Genomic DNA, 12,584 nt, shown 5'->3' with positions numbered 1-12,584 from the left:
GTCTGTGGGTATGCATGGTGACAAGTTGATCCATAAGATCTACTACTCCCATGTGCTGATTCACAAAAAATGGTCTTTGGATGTTCAGTCCTAGAAATGTCTTAATTTTTTCTTCTTTTGTCAAGGCCAGATTTTCTTCTCCTTTTTAGAGTGCATACAGATTAATATTAACAATTTCATTTATCAGTTCTTCAGGTAATGCATAAAGAAATCTATTGGTTCCGTTCCCTCAACAGTCGGTTTCCATTCTACTAAAGAAGGAGGCAAGTCTCCCGCAAACTGGTTGTCTTTGGTTTTCCAAACATTTCTGCTCTTTTTCTGTCCCTGAGCTCTATCAGGTGAAACCCCCTCAGCATCCTCAGCTTGCTTATCCTGTGCGAATGCACTCCATGAAACACAGATGTGGAAACACATGCTGAATGCTATTGTTGACATTAACTTTACCTTATGTTGGGTTCACTCTGACCGACCCCATAGATTGGGGGCTTTCGATTAAGATGCTGGAGTAGGAATAGAACAGAAATGATCATCCGTGTTAAAACACAGTACGCTGTGTAGTCCCCCTGGATTAAACGAAACCTCGATTTTCATTAATCAAATTATTCGATTTTCTCGAGTAATTGTTTCAGCCCTAAATTGTGATGATGTCAGAGAGATGGAGCTGCTACATAGTGAGTGCTTCAAGCAATTAGGGCTTCATTTCTTTTTGGTTTTCACCATAAGCTGTCTGTGTGTTCCAATACCCATATTACATTACAGTACATTCATGTTCTTTATGATACAACTGCTGTTGATGTACTGTCAAAGGGTCATAGTTTGTCCATAAGATATGATCATGTACCTTTTCTAGGATGAAAGGGTACATATCAGTACCAAACTGAGAAAAGGTACATGTCTGGACCATTTTTCCAACATTTAGGGGTGGAGATGTCAGTCTGTGACCAAAATGTTGTTGGGAGATGGGATGAGAGTTAAAGGATCTTTGATTACTTAGCATCTTGAAGAAAATGGGTTCAGTATATTTGAATGTCCTGAACGGAGAGAGGTGATATTGTCTAACAAGTTTTTGAAGACACTTCAGCAGCTGTTAGATCATCGTACATGTTAAAGGAACACTGTAAATCTAAACTAAAGTTGTTGAACCTCTTTATCAAATAGATCAGAAAGTCGTAACAAAACAGGTAAATGCTTTTATGTGTAGTGTTGCACGGTATACCGATACTAGAACAGTATCGCAGTACCCAGCTGTTCTAATCGATACAATACCACCTTTTATTAATAGAGATGCTTTATGAATGACAGCATTTTTAAAAAAGCTGCATTTCTCCGCTTGTTACAGTGTGTGAGTGCGCGCTGGTCAGACTCTGCTTTCACTCCCTGCAGTTGGAGGGTGTGTGTATGTGTGTGCTGTTCTGACCTGTGCTGTGCTACTGTACTCCCACCATTGTGGGTGTGCCAAACATGTGTTTGCTGTCTTGGTGGAATGCAAGAGTGAGGGTGAGAGTCGTGGCTGCTGAAGTTTCTGCATTGTCACAGCTTGCTGACAAAGCAGACACGCAGAGCAAAATGATATTCGCTTACACCGATGACAGTCAGGGTGACCCCACGGACACCGCAAAGCACTTCTCTAAAAGATCAAAACATCTCGCCGACAGACACGCCGACTTCATTAATGGATTCAAAGCGCGACAGGTTTGTTAGCGAATGTGATAAATAACATGATTACATGCCCCCGTGCATACATACAGAGCAGAGACCTGGGGGGTATTCTGGAAAGGAGGTTCAAAAAAATCTGAGTCTAACCCTGAACTCTGAGTTGATTTACTCTGAGATGGGAAACTCTGAGTATTCAGTTCCAGAACAGCTGATCTGAATAAGTTCAATCAACTCTGAGTACGTTCACCCTGAATTAAGCGTGTGCTCGACTTCAATAAAAAGCCATCATGAATGGAGCCCGATACCTCGATTCACCATGGCAACCGCTGAGAAACAGAAACCAAGCTACTCTACCCCATTGGACCTGGAGGTCCTCGTGCTGCCTAGGGAGAACAGAGCCCATATTTAGAAAGAAAAGTAACACAGTTGCAGCAACTAAGGAGAGAAAAGCGGCATGGGAGAAAATCGCTGCCCGTGTCATTTGTGTCAATGCACGTGTCCATTGACTTAACGTTAACCGCTTTATTAAAATTGTGGCATACAGGTGAAAAAGTGGTGGACTGAATAGCCTAAATTTTGATTTTTATTTAGGTGCAGTCCCACAGGGAAAAATGCACTTTGAAGCAGGTAAAAATGAAATATATGAAAAAAAACATCAGCCAGAAAGGTAAGACATACATATCACTCAGCCATGATTGTGGGCCGACCTCACGTTTTATTACGTCATATTTGGCGTTAAACAAAGTAAATATTCATTCAGTGGCTATTTCAACATGTAGTCATTTAAACCACCAACAGAACGCTGTTTTAACACATACATGTATATGTCCTCTCTATATCCTAATACCCTAATACCATAATATCCTGCTGAGTAAATTATCATTTAATATTGATATAAAGCGCACACAGTGAACACAATATTAACTTTCTTCACGGGACTGAGAATTACTATGATGATTGTGTATTAGATTATGGTGCATACAAATGTGGGGATGGTACTTTAACCCACTGATATTTGATTATTGATTTTGTTTACTTTCTGTTATTGTATGGTAGTATTTTAGCTTTTTGGATGCCTTATAGATTTTTCTTATTAGAGATTTGTTTTACTTTATTGTTTTTAATAAATTAATTTTATATTTTATTTTTTATTTAATTTATCCATGCTGGGATCATTGATTTGTACTCTAAAATCCTGGTTATGTGTACATGAAAATTCAATTAAATTAATTCTAAACATTTGAGTTTTACTCAGTCAACAGAGAAGAATGTTATTAAGATTATTAAGATGAATGATTGAGTGTAATGAAAAACTGTGCCATTATAACAAATATTCATCAGAGAATGACAGCACATCCAATTGAGATCTGAAAATCCTCTCCCGACGTAAGACACTGCGTAATAATTCTGCTTCGATATCAATCGGATTGCAAAAATATGGACAATCCCTGTCTGACAGTTTGCTTTAGACGGGAGGAGACAGGTAGAAATTCTGTTTCTTACAGAAAACCTGCCAGCGAGCAGGTTATGTTCACAGAGTCAGCTACCTATTTTGTAGTTTGTCTTGAGTCTACTTTTAGATCCTGATCACAAAGTGACAGATTTAGCCTACACTTACTGTCATTTGTGTGTATTGTTTTTATAGGCTATCAAACTGAATTATTAAACTATTAAAACTAACATTACCATAATGTTTATATCTCTCCCACCCCAACTGACACACAAACACATGCCAGCAAAATCTGCAACAACCCAGTTGAGGCAGCATTATCTTCCAGCTGTGTTTGAAAACAACACAGAGTGTGAAAAATACTGTAGAAAATGCAAAAATATTAAACAAAGCAGGAGCTGAGTTAATGTTTTTTGATTAGGTGCCCATAATTCATTCAATAAATCCCCACAGTAATTACATTATAGCACCCTCTTGTGTGCAGTTTAAATATAACACTTTGAAAGACAAGAAAAAACTGAAGTCTTAAGCTAGATTTTGCTTATAGTTAATTTATACAATAATACTGTTGATTAATTGTTATCAAAAAAGCTCAAATGTAGTGTAAATACCTATCCTCTGCTGTCCCCTTTTAAAGCCCTTCATTTCTGTTCTGTCATGACTGTCATCTTATACATTATTTCATGACTTTTCCTGTTGTTAGGTGTAGCAGGAGGTCGTCTCCCTCCCTGCCACTGTATGCCACTGTGCCAGCCTTATCGGCACCCTGATTACTGAGCTGAGCTGTGCGTGCTCATATATACAGGTGTGTGGCCACGCCTCAGCCTCTCCTTCCATTTCCACTCATCTTTCATGGTGGCTGCAGCCTGGCGTGGCAAAGCCTTTTGTTTGACATGGCAGGTGTCAATGCACTCAACAGTAGAGATGGCAAATTCGAAATTTTGAAACGTTTCATTACTTCAATGAAACCATTGCTTTGAAATGTTTTGAAATGTTTCAAAACCTGTTCGCTCTACATTGGCATCTACTGGTAGAATCTTGCATTGCACCCATTTATCATTGTTTTTGTTGTAAGCTCCCTTTTCCCCAGCCCAAAAAGTAGATTACACTGTAGGATATTTTATGTGTATTTCACAGATGGGTATCCTGATTCCAGATTTTTCAGGCTCCAATTTTGTCAGTTTATGGAGATATGTCAAGAAAGGATCCATCAAAGATGCAATGTTCATTTTTGTGGATATTGTCCGCATGTCTGACAAATACAGTGGCGGTCCTGGCTAGTTTTGCGCCCTGGGCGAACCACCCTGTCCGCCCCCCCCCCCGCCCCCCGCCCCCACCAATACAAACAACAGAATATATCATTTATGTTACTTTATTAACACTATTATTGAATACAAAAGTTTACAAGAATATAGATAACACAATAACGTAAATAAATGAAAGAGTATGTAAAACAAATGTCATTTGCACAAATCCTACATCACAAAAAAAGATAAATGAAAGAAATATAGTATGTACACACCAATCTGAATTGCACACATCCTTCATCACACAAAAAAATAAGATAAATGAATGAAACGGAGTATATCAACACCAATGTAAATTGCTCAAATCCTTCATCACACAAAAAATAAGATAAATAAAAGAAATATAGTAAACACCAATGTAAATTGCACAAATCCTTCATCACACAAAAAATAAGATAAATAAAAGAAATATAGTAAACACCAATGTAAATTGCACAAATCCTTCATCACACAAAAAATAAGATAAATAAAAGAAATATAGTAAATACCAATGTAAATTGCACAAATCCTTCATCACACAAAAAATAAGATAAATGAATGAAATGGAGTATATCAACACCAATATAAATTGCACAAATCCTTCATCACAAAAAAATAAGATAAATTAATGAAATGGAGTATATCAACACCAATGTAAATTGCACAAATCCTTTACCACACACAAATGCAAATAAATAAATAAAAAATAGTAATAATAATTAACATAATTTGAATTCAGTGCTCAGACTGTAGCAGATTTTTCAACCTGGGTCTTTCACCCTGTTTACACTTGGCATTAAAATATGTTCTGGGTGACTGGATTACTATCAGCTAGTGCTTCACCACATGAAAGTGCAGGTGTATAGTGCAATCTAAAACCTGACTTTTCTGGCCTTCTTTGATGCAAAATCATCAATTACATCATCATATGAAATCTGTTGTGCAATTATATGATTGATGCTGATGATGGCAAGTCCAGAGAGACGCTCCTGTGACATAGTGGACCTCCAGTATGTTTTTATGAGCTTCAGCTTGGAAAAGCTCCTCTCTGCTTCAGCATTTTAACATTTAAGTTAGCATAGACCCACCTATAGCATGAAAAATTCCTCAGTCACGACGCACTATTGTTTACCAAATTCCCAGACTAATAGGCCCAGGTGTACTCGCACTTGTGTTGCAAACACAAACTAGCCTATTGGTGAAATTAATTGCATGACTTCGTGCCTCAAATTTCAAAGCTAAAAACCAAATACAGTCGTCTTCTATGGCTAAGTAGCAGCATATTAGCAAGAGGATAATAAATAGCATATAGGCTACTGTTTCATTACATGCACAATTAACGTCACTCATAGAGACCTGCATACCTTTATCTTTTGCCCGTTTCTCCTCTTCTTCTTTCTTCTCTTTCTAAACTGTGCACCTGATGGTTTCTTCGGTCTTTTGTCCATGTCCCCTTGACTCGACTTAACATTATCAACTTCTCCGTCCGTCAAACCCCGAGAGTCAAGATTGACGTGATGTAAACAAATTCACGTTGATGCAAGCACAGATTCGTGCCGGCTTTTTTTTTTTTTTTTTTAACATTTTCACAAAAACCAATAAATTTAATAATATCTATGTTAATTTTATGAATGAAATACAATGTATTTGGGAGCAGAAGTTTGTGTTGTGTGGCCTGGGATCATAACAGGTCAGTCTATCCCTCGCCCCCTCCTTGCTTTTCCTGTGAGAGTGAGACTCAACCTGTTCTCAACCTCTGCAGCTGCGAGTTGATCCCCCTCCGTCTCCCCCCTTTTCTTCTGACACACACAACCTGTATACATGACTCTCAGCAGCAAGTCGACATGATAGTAGGGCGCCCCAGCACCTACTCCACTAACGTGATGTGGAAATGCGCGTTATTAGTCTAGAAAACTGGCGATTTTTATTATTATTATTATTATTTTTATTTATTTATTTATTTTTTTTTTTTTCGAGGGCGCTCGTGCGCCCCCAAATAGATTGCGCCCTGGGCGGTCGCCCACACATTGCCCATAGCAAAAACCGTCCCTGGACAAATACAAACCTATCCGACCTTGGATAGCTTTGTCGTCGTCTGTCCAGTGCAACAATATCAATGACGAGCACTATGTTGCTATTGTAGTGGATGATGAGGACAACTCTTGATGAGAAGATATTCAAACGCCTACCCAAAACTGAAACTTCTTTTGGAGATTCCTTAGATGAACCTCAGGGTCAGCTAATGGACCTAACTGCCTTGTTGAACTTATGACTCTTGTAAGCAGAACTAAATTACAACAGATTTAATTGCCCGACCGACAGTTTGAGTTAACTTACGACTCATTTGGGGCAAGGACCTGTCAACTGAGCTCCTGCAAAGACTCAAGGAGACATCAGGAGATCTCTACATCATAGAAACCGACAATTTATGTCTTTGTTGCACAACCAACACGTGACATACCCGCATATCTACAGACTGTAAGAAAGGATCACATTAACTGATTTTTGTATTCAAAGTAAAACGTACTTTAAAATGCTGTGTGGAGGTCTCATACCTACAGAAATGGAACTTTGCTTACCTGCCGATTTTGAGGCCAAATTCACAAACAAAAGCTGTGCCTGTGTGTGTGTGGAGGGGTGTGACACTTAACCCCCTGCCAGCAGCGTGCTACACACTGAATGGAAAGACTCTTAGTACAGACTTGCATTTTGATATGCATCTCCTCTATCTGTATCTTAATTATCCTTCCTTTACACTGTTGTGTACAGATGCTATATTGTTTTGTCATCATGCAATTTGTGATTTTCTAATTATAGGTTTTTTTAATAGACCTTCGGTCATATTAAGTACTTTCATTGTTATAGTTTGATGCCAGTACTTGTATACCTTTACTCAAATAGGATCTTTAACAACCTTTAATTATATCAGAGTGTTTTGACACCGTGGTATTATACTTACTCATTTTCACACATATTCGTTATGTTTGGTATATGTGGTTAATACTGTTTTACTTAGTTAATGATCTGCCAAATAATTATTTGGTGTTTGGTATCGATCAGCAGAGGAGAGCATCATGGTTTCAAATATCGAAGATTTGAACGCCTGTAGTGAACATTATCAACACTTTAGGAAGAAATTAGATCTAGACAGTTAAAACGGTAGAAGTGATAGAAGGGAGGAGTGTATTTTTCCCACTTTGACGGTCAAGCACCACACCCCTTTTTTTCACAGGAGATATAACCCAAGTTTAGTCGAAGGACTGGGATCTTTTGGGGTCTTTTGGCTCTTTTTTGGCTCTTTGGGGCTTTTGCCTCTCCCCCCTCCTCCTCCTTTGAGGAGAGGGGGATACCTGCTTATGCTGCAGCCCTGAGATGCTGTGAGCTGCCGTTCATCTACCTTGAAAGAGAGAACTTTGGAAACAGCCTGTGCTACACATGTTCTAAATGATGATTTAGAACCAGAGGACTTTGCACGAGAGAGACTGTGAGACAAAGAGAGACTTTGAATGAGACGAAGCCTGATAAGCTGTCATCGTGATCTCATCTCAGCCACATGAGGTGTCAGAAGATGATCCAGCTGTTTATGGACAGAGAGACATGCAGGAATCAAACTCAAGCCAAGTTTGCAACGTTCAAACCAACCGAGGCCAGCCACTGGAACCGCACAAGTGTAACTGAGCTGCCTGTCCAGTGTCCTCACAAAGGCCACACTGCGACTTTCCAGAGCGAACCGTTTCGCTGGCATCGAGACTTCTGAGGAAAGTGTAACGATCTTTCCTGTGCCTTTATGGGGTTGATGCTCTTAAATGCTAGGGACACATAGGAAGTGTTAGACCTAGGTTAGGATCTCCCATTAATACAATTATGGTCAGGCCTCTTCTTTATCTTTTCCTTCTATGTTTTATGCGATAGGTTGTCTCTCTGCTGTTGATCGATGCGTGACATTGACTTTTCTTTAAGCTTAACTTTTCATCTGCTTGATCATCTTGCACTATTTCAGTGCACCTGATTAAGTCCAGATATCACACCTAATTCAGTTCCGTACTGGTTTTCATCCCCTGATTTTTACTGTTGCTCCATTTATTAGTTTGTTGTTCATTTAGTCATTTTATTCACTTGGTGTCTTTGCTGATAACTGTTTCATCACTTATCCATACTTATTTTCAAACTCATTAATTTGTAGTTTTAGGAGTAGTTTTGCTGTTTAGTGAATAGTTTAATAAACCTTTCATTTATAAAGACACTTGATCTTGTGATGTGTGTGTGTATGATGTCAGGTCCCTGTACACCCAGAAAAAGAACTCTGTAGCAAACTTCAAATTATGAGACTAGATTAATTTATAAGGCAACATGGTCTATCAACCTTTCTATTTTAATGAGTGGTGCTCCGAGGTTTTAAACTCTAATTTTTAATGTAAACTTATTGTTCCTGATAGCCGAAGTTAAGTCCCATTACTCCACTTCATCTTTATACCAATTCATGTTTCTGAGTCGTAATTTGCATTATGAGTTATAGCTACGTATTTTGGTATTGATTTAATAATTAATTAATAATTTTTAATTAATACATCTTCTATTTAAACCGCTACACTATAGAGGCTATTCTAACAGCATACCTTCTCAATATTGCCTACCTTTACTCTGCTTCACTCTTTCAAACCAAGCAAAACAGTCATGTTGGCCTGGGTACACATTGGTATGGAAAAATATGTTGGATTTAGGCAGATATGTTGGTCTATAGTGATGGGGGTGGGGGGTGCTTAGGGGACCCAAAAATCCCCTGTGACCTTTGCATCCACCCCAAAATCTATGCCAATTTTATTTTTTTATTTTCAAAACATCTGTGAGCTGGGACCAGAATCATGGACAGGGGGACAACATTTTCCAGAATGGGCCCCTCACCCACACCCACTCAAGCACCACAAAATCAGGGATGGGAGTGCATGTTTTTCAGTGTAAGCTTACAGTCTCCATCATTTATTAGTCTTTCACATGAATTCACATAAAACCATCCCTGACAACTTTATTGCTATTTATAGTCCCCCATTACTGCAGTTATCACTGTCACTTTAATAGGCTCAACAAGAGCAGCAGGACAATGGATTTTTCAAATGTCCAACTGTTAGCGTCCCCCGTCTTTCTTTTTTCACAAAGCTAACTGTTTCTCAGTGCCAAGGAGGGGGTAAATATTACCCTTATTAATGGTGAAAGACATTAAGCTCCATTTGTGCAAACACAAATCAACAGTAAATTATATGTTGAGATCACTGCTTTTTCCTGCTCATTTGGATACAGAATGGTACTGGACAAAATCTTGTCCAATGTGTCACATATATCTGTAATTCTAAAAGGCCTCTGCCTGTATATGTGTGTGTGTGTGTGTGTGTGTGTGTGTGTGTGTGTGTGTGTGTGTGTGTGCACGCGTGCACGCTCTCAAAGCAAAGCGCTTATTAATCTGTCCATGGCCTTTTGCTGGCTTATGAAGTCCTGATTGTGTGTCATTGTTTCGGCTTCATTTATTTGAACACACATCCCATAATCATGCTCGCAAATACAAGGCTTTAAAAAGGCAAGCTGCCATTTTCATCATGGAACTAACAAAGTGCATTTGAAATCGCTCTGACTTCCCCTGAGCTGAGCCATCAGTGCTCACACAATACCAATCAGCAGAGAAAACTCTCAGCTTCAAATCTTCAAGCTTGACTACATTAATAATATTAATAAAACAGCAAATTGAACATGTGGGCTAAGAGGTAGGGGGAGAAAGTGTCTTGAAATCCTCTAAAGACATCTGTCTTTGTCTCTGTCTCTTGTTTCTCTTTTCATTATTGGCTCATTGAAAGTGAAGGCTAATGACAAAATAGCAGGCTAATTCCTGTAATTATGTGTGTTTGTCAAAGGAAATTTGCAAATGACAGCGCTTCTTTTTCTGATCTTTAAGCCAGTAGCTTCGGGGGTGGCATTGTTACTAACAAAGCATTTATAGACAGGTCATGAATTAGTGAGGTATAGATGTAGGTGGCAGAGAAAAATAGCTCCCCTGGGGAAAGCTTGCACAACAAACTTAACCCCTGGCCGTTAGTTACATTGTACTGTTGTCAACAGCAGCTCTGCATGAACAGAGAAGTAAAGAATTTGACATGCACGCTGTTGCAAAGTTGAGGCAAAAGCAAGAAAAGAATGTCCAACAACTTGGACGTAACACAAATGTTCCATTATTTTCTAAAAGACAATGCTGAAAGGAGCAGAAAGGAACAGTGAACTGCCAAAGGGTTTTGAGGATTTCAATTGTTCAGTGTCTTCCTGAAGCTGTTGCACAAAGAGAGCTTAAATCTATTTGACGTCCATAGTAGAACTGTTTTTGAATACCACAATAATTTTTGACCTTCATAATAAATTGATGCAGCAGTAATATGAGAGTATACAAAGGGATTTATTTTTTGAACAGGAGGGAGGCTGAATAGAGGCTGATAGCTGAGAGTTCAGTACAGTCTTTTAAAAGCAGAAGCCAACTTCCCTCTGCAGTTTCATACTGATACTCAACTGTTGAGTATCATCTCTTGAGATAACTCAAGAGATGTTTTGCAGTGTATTCACACATGGTACTCCGTTTTATTCCATAAATTCTTTGAGTGTTAGACTTTGTGAGAGTTTAAGTAATCCAGCTATTGAAGCCTTGTCTTGTTTTGTCTTTTTGTTTGGTCAGCACGGTGGCTAAGGCTGATACCACCAGCTACGCAATGTCTTTCCCATTTTTAAATTTTTACCTTTAAGTATGGCTGGGTGATAAATCGAAGTTATTGACTAATTCGATTAATTTGTGGTTCAGGTCGATTTTTTAAAAATGAAAATCTCGATTTTCACCTCTGCCATACACCCCCCCCCCACCCCACAAAAAAAAAAAAAAAACAGTCAGGTCATTTATTTAGAACTGGTTTAGGTTTTGTGGCGTCAGATCAGGAGCAAACCACAGTCCTGCAAAGTTTATTTAAAGGCTGTTGCAACTAAAGGCAGCAGCACGACCACCTTGTTTCAACATCTTAAACAGTGGCAGCAGCTGAGGGGGGAAATGTGTCTCACTCTGAGATGCACAAGGCTGCGTCAGCCCCCAAACAGCCGGTAAAAAGCAGCCGACATTAGTGGAAATATTTTCCCGCTGTGTCCCGTATGACAGGACAGCGACCCGCTGCAAATTTGCAGTTGTTCCCTACAATGATATCGAGACTAGAGACTCCCCGCCAGGCCTAAACGTTAGTGTTAACCCCTCCTGATTTTCCCCGGACATGCCCATTTTTCCCTGCCCTCTCCTGGTGTCCTCCCGGTGTGCCATCTCGCCTGCATTTCACCCGATTTAGAGCCCCTGACCACACACGTGATGTCCACGGAGGCCCAGTAGTCATGTCCGCCCAAATATATACGAAAGAGGGAAATTTGAAGGAACATCCAACAGCGGCTAGTTAGAGAGTAAATACTGAAATTGCTGTAGAATCATTCAATATGAACAGGAGTCCTATGGATACTGGGCCTAGCTGGCATCAGGTTCTGTATCCAATTCAGTTTTTGCATACGTTGATTATTAATACCATGATTTTCTTTTCAGCATTGCTTTTGACTTTTGTGTTGTATCCCTTACTGTAACAGGTAAGTGTGGATGTGACTCTGTGATTGATTCAAAAGTCAATACATTTGATAGTATTCATGATCATAATTTGAGTCAATATTTGCATTACCTAACAACCTAAGTGTGCATCTTGAGTGGGATAAAGTAATTGAGTATTGGCATTTTCTGTGCATAGATATTAAAATTCTTGAAATTCTTCAGGGCTGAAACATGCTTCAGAGAAAAAGAAACATTTGGTTACCCAGATAACATTGGTGATCCGAGTGAAGTATCTGGCTATTGGAAGCACCCTCTGATGCTTCCCACAACCAATCATCTGTTAGGGGACAGACCATTGATTTTAATTGCACAGACTGGTCCCTTCCCCTTTATAATCACATATATGTAAACCCACAAACAGCATTCTAAAGCATATTTCTTTCCCCAACCCCAACACATGCAAGCAGGACAGTGATGTGAGATGATACACTTGGTTCTCAAAGAACTGAGGTTACCCTGATAACTAAATGTTATCAAACCTGGCTTGGTGTCTCACTATGGAAGATGTGGCCCTCCCTTAAATCGCCTGCTT

This window comes from Plectropomus leopardus, chromosome 15, assembly GCF_008729295.1.
Source record: "Plectropomus leopardus isolate mb chromosome 15, YSFRI_Pleo_2.0, whole genome shotgun sequence".
Taxonomy (NCBI): Eukaryota; Metazoa; Chordata; class Actinopteri; order Perciformes; family Serranidae; genus Plectropomus; species Plectropomus leopardus.
The sequence above is the reverse complement of the archived record's forward strand: the minus strand, read 5'-3'. Positions refer to the sequence as shown.